At 37.5% G+C, this 9,015-nt stretch overlaps 1 pseudogene; it reads right to left on the reverse strand.

Moving 5' to 3' along the window:
• Positions 1 to 7,612: 7,612 nt before the first annotated feature.
• LOC104988637 lies at positions 7,613 to 8,783 on the reverse strand (annotated as a pseudogene).
• Positions 8,784 to 9,015: the final 232 nt, after the last annotated feature.

The following is a 9,015-nucleotide window of genomic DNA, read 5'->3' on the forward strand; positions in this document are numbered from 1 at the left end:
ACAGGTCAAAGGCTTTGGCATAGTCAATAAAGCAGAAATAGATGTTTTTCTGGAACTCTCTTGCTTTTTCCATGATCCAGTGGATGTTGGCAATTTGAACTCTGGTTCCTCTGCCTTTTCTAAAACCAGCTTGAACATCAGGAAGTTCACGGTTCACATATTGCTAAAGCCTGGCTTGGAGAATTTTGAGCATTACTTTACTAGCATGTGGGATGATTGCAATTGTGTGGTAGTTTGAGCATTCTTTGGCATTGCCTTTCTTTGGGACTGGAATGAAAACTGACCTTTTCCAGTCCTGTGGCCACTGCTGAGTTTTCCAAATTTGCTGACATATTGAGTGCAGCACTTTCACAGCATCATCTTTCAGGATTTGAAATGGCTCAACTGGAATTCCATCACCTCCACTAGCTTTGTTCGTAGTGATGCTTTCTAAAGCCCACTTGACTTCACATTCCAGGATGTCTGGCTCTAGGTAAGTGATCACACCATCATGATTATCTGGCTCATGAAGATCTTTTTTGTACAGTTCTTCTGTGTATTCTTGCCATCTCTTCTTAATATCTTCTGCTTCTGTTAGGTCTATACCATTTCTGTCCTTTATCAAGCCCATCTTTGCATGAAATGTTCCCTTGGTATCTCTAATTTTCTTGAAGAGATCTCTAGTCTTTCCCATTCTGTTGTTTTCATCTATTTCTTTGCATTGATCTCTGAAGAAAGCTTTCTTATCTCTTCTTGCTATTCTTTGGAACTCTGCATTCAGATGCTTATATCTTTCCTTTTCTCCTTTGCTTTTTGCTTCTCTTCTTTTCACAGCTATTTGTAAGGCCTCCTCAGACAGCCATTTTGCTTTTTTGCCTTTCTTTTCCATGGGGGTGGTCTTGATCCCTGTCTCCTGTACAATGTCACAAACCTCATTCCATAGTTCATCAGGCACTCTATCTATCAGATCTAGGCCCTTAAATCTATTTCTCACTTCCACTGTATAATCATAAGGGATTTGATTTAGGTCACACCTGAATGGTCTAGTGGTTTTCCCTACTTTCTTCAATTTCAGTCTGAATTTGGCAATAAGGAGTTCATGGTCTGAGCCACAGTCAGCTCCTGGTCTTGTTTTTGCTGACTGTATAGAGCTTCTCCATCTTTGGCTGCAAAGAATATAATCAATCTGATTTCAGTGTTTACCATCTGGTGATGTCCATGTATAGAGTCTTCTCTTGTGTTGTTTGAAGAGGGTGTTTGCTATGACCAGTGCATTTTCTTGGCAAAACTCTGTTAGTCTTTGCCCTGCTTCATTCCGTATTCCAAGACCAAATTTGCCTGTCACTCTAGGTGTTTCTTGACGTCCTACTTTTGCATTCCAGTCCCCTATAATGAAAAGGACATCTTTTTTGGGTGTTAGTTCTAAAAGGTCTTGTAGGTCTTCATAGAACCGTTCAACTTCAGCTTCTTCAGCATTACTGGTTCGGGCACAGACTTGGATTACTGTGGTATTGAATGGTTTGCCTTGGAAATGAACAGAAATCATTCTGTCGTTTTTGAGATTGCATCCAAGTACTGCATTTCAGACTCTTTTGTTGACCATGATGGCTACTCCATTTCTTCTGAGGGATTCCTGCCTGCAGTAGTAGATATAATGGTCATCTGAGTTAAATTCACCCATTCCAGTCCATTTCAGTTCACTGATTCCTAGAATGTCGACATTCACTCTTGCCATCTCTTGTTTGACCACTTTAATTTGTCTTGATTCATGGACCTGACATTCCAGGTTCCTATGCAATATTGCTCTTTACAGCATCGGACCTTGCTTCTATCACCAGTCACATCCACAGCTGGATATTGTTTTTGCTCAAGGCTCTTACAGTGCTTCAAATTTAGATATTTGAGAATCCATATTAAAATGGCTTCTACTCATATTAAAGATTTGCAAACATTTGAATTCATTTACTACATCGTTAAACTGAAGGTCGGAAAGTGGAGTGATTATTACTTGTAACTCTTCAAAGGATATCTAGGGAAACAAACTCTTCCTTTTACTCATTGCTGACATTTTTTCCCCTAAAATAATAGTTTACATTAAAGCTGACAAATATACTCTAAAATTTTATCTTGATGCCAATCAAAGGTAATAATTTATAATCTGGAATGCCAAAATTTAAAATGGAAACAGCAACTGAACCTTAAATAGGGTGTTATGAACTCAAAACTGACTCTTCAAGAGGAGAAAAAGTGGTTCTAGGGCTACCCAGGAGGCCAGCGAAGGTCTGTGCAGTCTGAATGGCATGATTATACCTGAACATTTATTATATTAGAGTCAGTGGGAAATAGTTTACCATTGTAAAGCATGATCCTTAAATGACCAAACTGTGTTTTTCTTTGGTAGAGCCTCTTTAACTGCTATATTACTTTAATATTGCTGTTTTCTTTTAGTTTATATTTGCTATACTGGCTAGTCGTGCGTGTTTGCTGTCTCTAAGTCATGTCCGACTCTTTGCGACTTCATAGACTGTAGCCCACCAGGTTCCTCTGTCCATGGGATTCTCCAGGCAAGAACACTGGAGCAGGTTGCCATTTTCTTCTCCAAGTGTTCTTCCCAACAGTGAAATTGAACCCATGTCTCCTGTGCCTCTTGCATTGGCCCGTGGATTCTTTACCACTGAGCCACTTGGGAAGCCCCCACTAGCTAGCAAAAAAAAAAAAAAAAAATTCAGGTTCTTGTGTGGTCCTTTGTCTGTCTTGAAATCTCTGTAGACCTTGAACCCACTGAGGGTGATCTGTAAATACTTGATTGGCTTACTGATTAATGATATAACATGGTTCGTAAATATTAGCGTCTCAGTTCAAAATGTCTAATAACACACACACCTGCAACTGCTTTAAGCACTCAACATACATTAGCATATAATAGCTCACTCAACCCACATGAAAACCTTCAGAAGTAGACAGTAATACTGTTTCCATTTTACGGATGAAGATATGAAGGCAGAAGGAAAGTGGGTATCATGTCTATGTGACACAGCCAATATGTGTGACATAGGTTGGTGTTTGAATCTGGAGAGTCTGGCACCAGAGACCACATTTCTAACCACTATATCATGATGGCAAAATAGCCCAGATACACTTGTTGTTGTGGCCAGACATCAGGATTGGTATCCATCTTGACCAATGTGTCTCCTAAGCATCTATTAACATTGCTAATGCCTGCTATCATAAGTGTATGGAACACTGTTGATGATTTCTTTTAATTCTTTACTTAACAATTAAAAAAAAATTATTGTTATTTGGCTGCACCAGGTCTTAGTTACAGCATGCAAGATCTTAGATCTTCATTTCGGCATGTAAACTTGAATTCTTAGTTACGGCATGTGGGGTCTAGTTCCCTGACCAAGGATAAACCTGGTTCCTCTGCATTGGGAGCACAGAGTCTTAGGCCCTGGACCACTAGGGAAGTCCCCTCTTTGCTTCATTTTGACATACTCTGCATGTCTGTTTGACCCCCTCCACTGTACTATTTTTTATATTCTTCTGCCAATGCAGGAGATGTAAGGGATGTGGATTCAATCCCTGGATTGGGAAGATCCGCTGGAGGAGGGCATGGCAATCCACTCCAGTATTCTTGCCTGGAGAATCCCATGGACAGAGGAATCTGGCGGGCTATGGTCCATAGGGTTGCAAAGAATTGGACACTCCAGAAGCAACTTAGCATGCATGCATGCCATCTTCAACATTTCCCCAAAGTCTCTTTAGCATACAAGCTGCTTTTTCACTTTTTCACATGATTCGATGAAATCTAACTATTATAGCTTTTTGTTTTCTTCACTCTTCTTCTTGAAAGCCTAGTCACATGGGATTATATCTTTATACAGTTATCAAATTATATTTACTAAACACCAGTCTTACTTATAGCTATTATTCAAATCTTTAAGGATTTGAAGGGATTATCCATCTCTCTGAAGGGCCTGAGATCCCATTTGCTTAAAATACAGCAATAAGATGTAATACATCCATAGCACCATTCTTTGAGAGCTCTGTAACCCATGCCATTGATCCTTAAAATATCCTTAAAATATCCCTGCTCGGTATGACTAGCAGTATTCACTTTGGCTTCTGCAAAATAGAGATAATGAGGCAAAGAAAGTAAAAATCTCTTTCTTATAGTTAGTTATTTCTTAAACTACTCACTTTGTTATGATGCAATTAGAAAATATATCATTATCAGGACTAGGAAATAGTGATTAATATTTTAGAAAGTTACATGAAGAATACTGTATAATATAACTATCTTGTAAAATATAACTGTCTTTGGGTAAAAGAATGGAGAGGCTTAGAGGTAAAGGTCATGTGAACAAAACCAACATGACTACCATAACTTCAAGAGTCCATCCTTTTCTCTTTTAGTGACATAAGCATGTTGACTAACATCCTCAATTTCTTCAGGGATAATGATGCTTGTTGATAGGAGCTTTTTAAAGATAACTTTGTATCAGTACAGAATTAAATGTCATCTTTACTAGTGCGCTGTCTTCCAGATCCCTTTCCTGATTTCTACTGTATTTATTCTTAATAAGGGCTAAAATGGGTTAAATCAGTAGAACTTCCCCTAGAAATGGCTCCATTTAATACAGCTTCTCTTAGATGACAAAATAACTGGTTGTAAAGTGGAAATATCCCTATTCTCTACTGTCTTATTTAGTTGATTCAAAATAACCGGTTATATTGGTTGATTAATTACTTTCTGCCTGAGATTAAGTGAAAGTATAAATAGAAATGTTAGCTCAGTTCACTTTGGGTTGACAGTATGTTGATTAGGCGCACACATACCATTATCATTTGAATAAGGTCTCTCAGTCATTTCTTTGGTTTAATGTGCTCAAAAAAGAATAGTTGGGTTCATTTTGTTTAGCTGGTGCAGCAGTTTTTGCAATGTGTTTTAGTTTCTGATTTGCAGTTTTCTACCTGTTGGTTGGAATTAACCAGACTATTCTTGTTAGTATTTCTTTTTCTTAATTTCTCTTTTTATTCACTTCTTACAGTTTGGGATATTTTCATTTGCTTAACTTTCAGTATATACATGCAGAGTTTTAAGAGTGATATTAAGGTTTTGGTTATTTTTTTAATGGCATAACTGTGCAAAGTTGGTTTTTTTTTTTTTTTTCCCCCTCTTTCTATTTTACTCAGTTGCAGATGAGCTGAAAAGAAGCAGATGTTTGGTGTCAGTGATTTTTTTAAAAAGCAATTCTCACTTAAAAGATTTTAAAAAATCTTTTTTTAAATACAAAAAGGAATAAGATATTTAAACCTTTCTAACATTTTTTGACTATAGAATCTCTTTATGAAAGTTTACATATCCAGATTTATTGCTTTGGATATTTCTTCCTTCGTATTTAACTGAGGATAGATTTAGTGGATCAGAATATAAAACTGCTTAATTCTGACAGATAGGCATATTGATTTCTCTTTGTTTCTGTTGCTCAAAGAAAGTCTGCCTAAGCCATTAATTCTGTAAGTCTTTAAATTCACTGAAGGTATTTAAGTGCACAAGCACTTTGTGGTTTATTTTGGTTTATTGTTACTTAATAAAAGTAAATAAAAGACAACATAATACAAACAAAATGTTCAATTCTTAAGCATTTTTTTCTTTTGGTGCCAAAATTCAAAGTTCTTTTCAAATTAGGGCAATAACCTTGACTAAATTATTTGCTAAGTTGTTTAAAAATAAAATAAGCAGAAGGAAAAAATATACATATATTCATTTTTATTTTATAAAATATGTATGTAGATGTATATTCACACATAAATACATTTAAAGGTGCACGTTAATTCTAGCTTTCTTCAACAACAGGATGGTACATTAACACAATGGCATGTTCATGAGTCATCACAATGACAAAATTGTAGGATTTACATGCTTCCTCCATCCAAGTAGCAAAACATACTGGCTTAAAATACTCTCATTTAATTTAAACATCATATAACACCTGTACAAGAAGTGGTGTAGGTAGATACAAATTCTTATTTGTACTTAAGAGGAGGATACTTTGTTAGTTTTTGGCATAGCTAATAGTAGATTATGACTATCAAATCACCTAAGGCCATGGCAAAATACAGTAACATTCAGTAGAAATAATTCACAGAGGTCAACATGCTTAAATCTAAGATAACATTCTTATTATGCTTCTCTTTAGATATTGAAATTAATTTGTATGGTAAAAGATTAGTGTTGGAAATGCATGAGTGCATGCTTACACTTCAGTCATGTCCGACTCTTTGATACCTTATGGGCTGTAGTCCACCAGGCTCCTCTGTCCATGGGATTCTCCAGGCAAGAACACTGGAGTGGGTTGCCATGCCCTTCTGCAGGGGATCTTCCTGACCCAGGGATTGAGCCCAAGTCTCCTGAGTCTCTTGCATTGGCAGGTGATTCTTTACAGGTAATGGAGCTGATGTGAATATTTGGGGCTATAAGGATACCTTCCCTTTCTTTATGTAATGAGGAAAAGCCTATGACAATTTTATGTTCCAAACTTTAAGGGAAATTCAAGGACAGCTTGCCTTTTCCTCTTATAAGTTATTTTATTTCAAATAAAGTGACCACCAGAATGATAGCTTAAGCCAGCCAGTCCCAGTGAAGTTGCTCAGTCATGTCCAACTCTTTGCAACAACCATGGACTGTAGCCTACCAGGTTCCACCATCCATGGGATTTTCCAGGCAAGAATACTGGAGTGGGTTGCCATTTCCTTCTCCAAAACCAGCCAATATACTACTATTAGCTACTTTGTTAGTTTTTGGCATAGCTAATAGTAGTATAATAGTACAATAATACAGTGGGGAAGGGGAAGAGGAGGCTCAGCAGAATTCATGAAAGGACAACAAGAACAGTATCATTTCAATTCAAATATAACAACCCAAGATTTCTACTACTTTATCTACTTATCTACTAGAAAAAAATTAATATTTTTTATTATCATCTTTCAATCAGCAATTAATATAAATATTTGCTGCTTCTCATGAGTGATATCCAAGGAATATCTAAAGACAACACTATAGGGATACTGCTTAATTCTAGATAATTCAATTAAGTAGTACTGCTTAAATTGTCTCTTTGAAGGAGATCAATTAAGTGAAAATAATCATTTGGGACAGGTATAGGACACATATCAATGGGTTCCATTAATGATAGTTAAAACCATTTTAACATCTCCAATAATATTAAATTCAAGAATTTTAAAACAATTCCTATACAGTATTTATTATTAAGCAGTCTACTTGAAATGGAAAATGAAATAATGTTCACTTTGGAAATTCAAGGTAAATAATAATTTATAGAGAAATCAGCCTCCTGACTTTTAATATTAGAAATAATAAAGACAATCAACTTATATTAAAATATTAAATAAGAGTAAATGGTGAAAATTTTTAAGATGTAGTTTTAGCAAAAAGAAAGGAGAGGGTGGAACTTCCAACAGAAATATTTAATAAATATTATAATGGGGTGCTAATAGTGTTAACATTAGGACATGAGTAATAATTGATGGAATAAGAATTTTTATTGGTAGTTATATCCTCAGTTATTTACATTTTTCCACTATAAGTCTAAGAATTTGTGAGTATACAGAAGAGCACCAAGTATGTGCCATTTATAAGAGCAAAGCAAGACATGAAATGAGATTTCTGAAGTTACAGTCTCATTTCCAGGCTTGTGCAGCACACTCATCTTTTTTCAACTTTGGGTTAAAATATCTACAAGACTGTGGTTGGGAGCCTCCAAACAGGGCTATGCGGTAGTCATGTTTCTTCCTTCTGGGCCTTGTGCCTTCTACCAGTTCTTCTCGATCCTCTGGAGAAAGGGGATGATACCTCATGCCAATTATCACCATCTTAAGACATTCGGGATTGTCTTGAATAAGTGGTTCAGCTTGTACTGTTTTACTTAAGAAATTCTTTAAGAGGAAACCTGACTTTAGCAAGGATGTCAACCATAAAAGGCTGGCGATTAGGTTCATCATATTTCAACCACCTGACTGCAGCATCATAAACCTGATCCTCTGCTCTCACAGTCAGAGTGTCCTGGTTGAGGAGATGTGTAACTCGCTTGACATCAAGTTGTAGAAATTCATCAGTTTTATAAACTTCAGTAAAATGCTGATGAATAAAGTAATCTGCAGTTGCTTTCAATTCAGGACAGTCTAGACACTCTGCTAATACACTTATACCAAGACAGTTTGAAGCATCAACTTGTTCTTCAAAAAATCAACACACATTTTCTTCACAGGTTCAATCTGGTACTGATTTGCTGCATCTAACAAGGACTGAACATTGTTGCTATTCACAGAAATTCTAGCTGTATAAGCAAATTCCACAAGTTGTTCAATAATGTCAGGTTCGGCATCTTTGAGCTCCACTTCAAAGGACTTTGATTCAAGCATGTTAGTTGTGAACATTAAGTTAAAAAAATGACTGGCTGCAGCAAGGACAACACGATGAGCAGGTATCTTTCTTTCCTGGACCATAAGGATCACATCACACAGTGTTTTCTTTGGATTTGTGTGGCTTGTCAACAAGGTTCTGCAATCAGTCCCTCCCAGCGTGAATTCAAGTTGACCCTGGGTACAGATCCCTGGGTAGACTGTGGGTTCAACTATAGCTGGGTGGTGGATTTAAATCACTGTTTCCGCATGTTACTCATGACGCCCATGAAACCTGCCATCCATTTGGCTTCCTCTCCAGCAGCAAGTTTCTTCTCGGTCTTCTTCTTGCTGCTCTTCTCTACTTCAGAGGCTGCCATCCTCCTTCGGTCAGCGCGGCTCACGCCCGGGACTCGCCGGGCCGGGCGAGGGGTTGCACTCTCCAGGCACGCTGGGGCTTATGTTCACCAAACCACCGAGGCTGGGAGAGTGGCTGGCTGTTCCACCTTGCCTGCGAACGCGCGGGGACACCGCAGCCCTTGCAGTAGGGCAAGGCCAGATGACCCGCTCAGAAGATCGCTGTAAAGCGATGTACTCGCTGGGCTGCGTCTC

The sequence above is a fragment of the Bison bison genome, unplaced genomic scaffold (genome assembly GCF_000754665.1).
Source record: "Bison bison bison isolate TAMUID 2011002044 unplaced genomic scaffold, Bison_UMD1.0 scf7180017864139, whole genome shotgun sequence".
Taxonomy (NCBI): domain Eukaryota; kingdom Metazoa; phylum Chordata; class Mammalia; order Artiodactyla; family Bovidae; genus Bison; species Bison bison.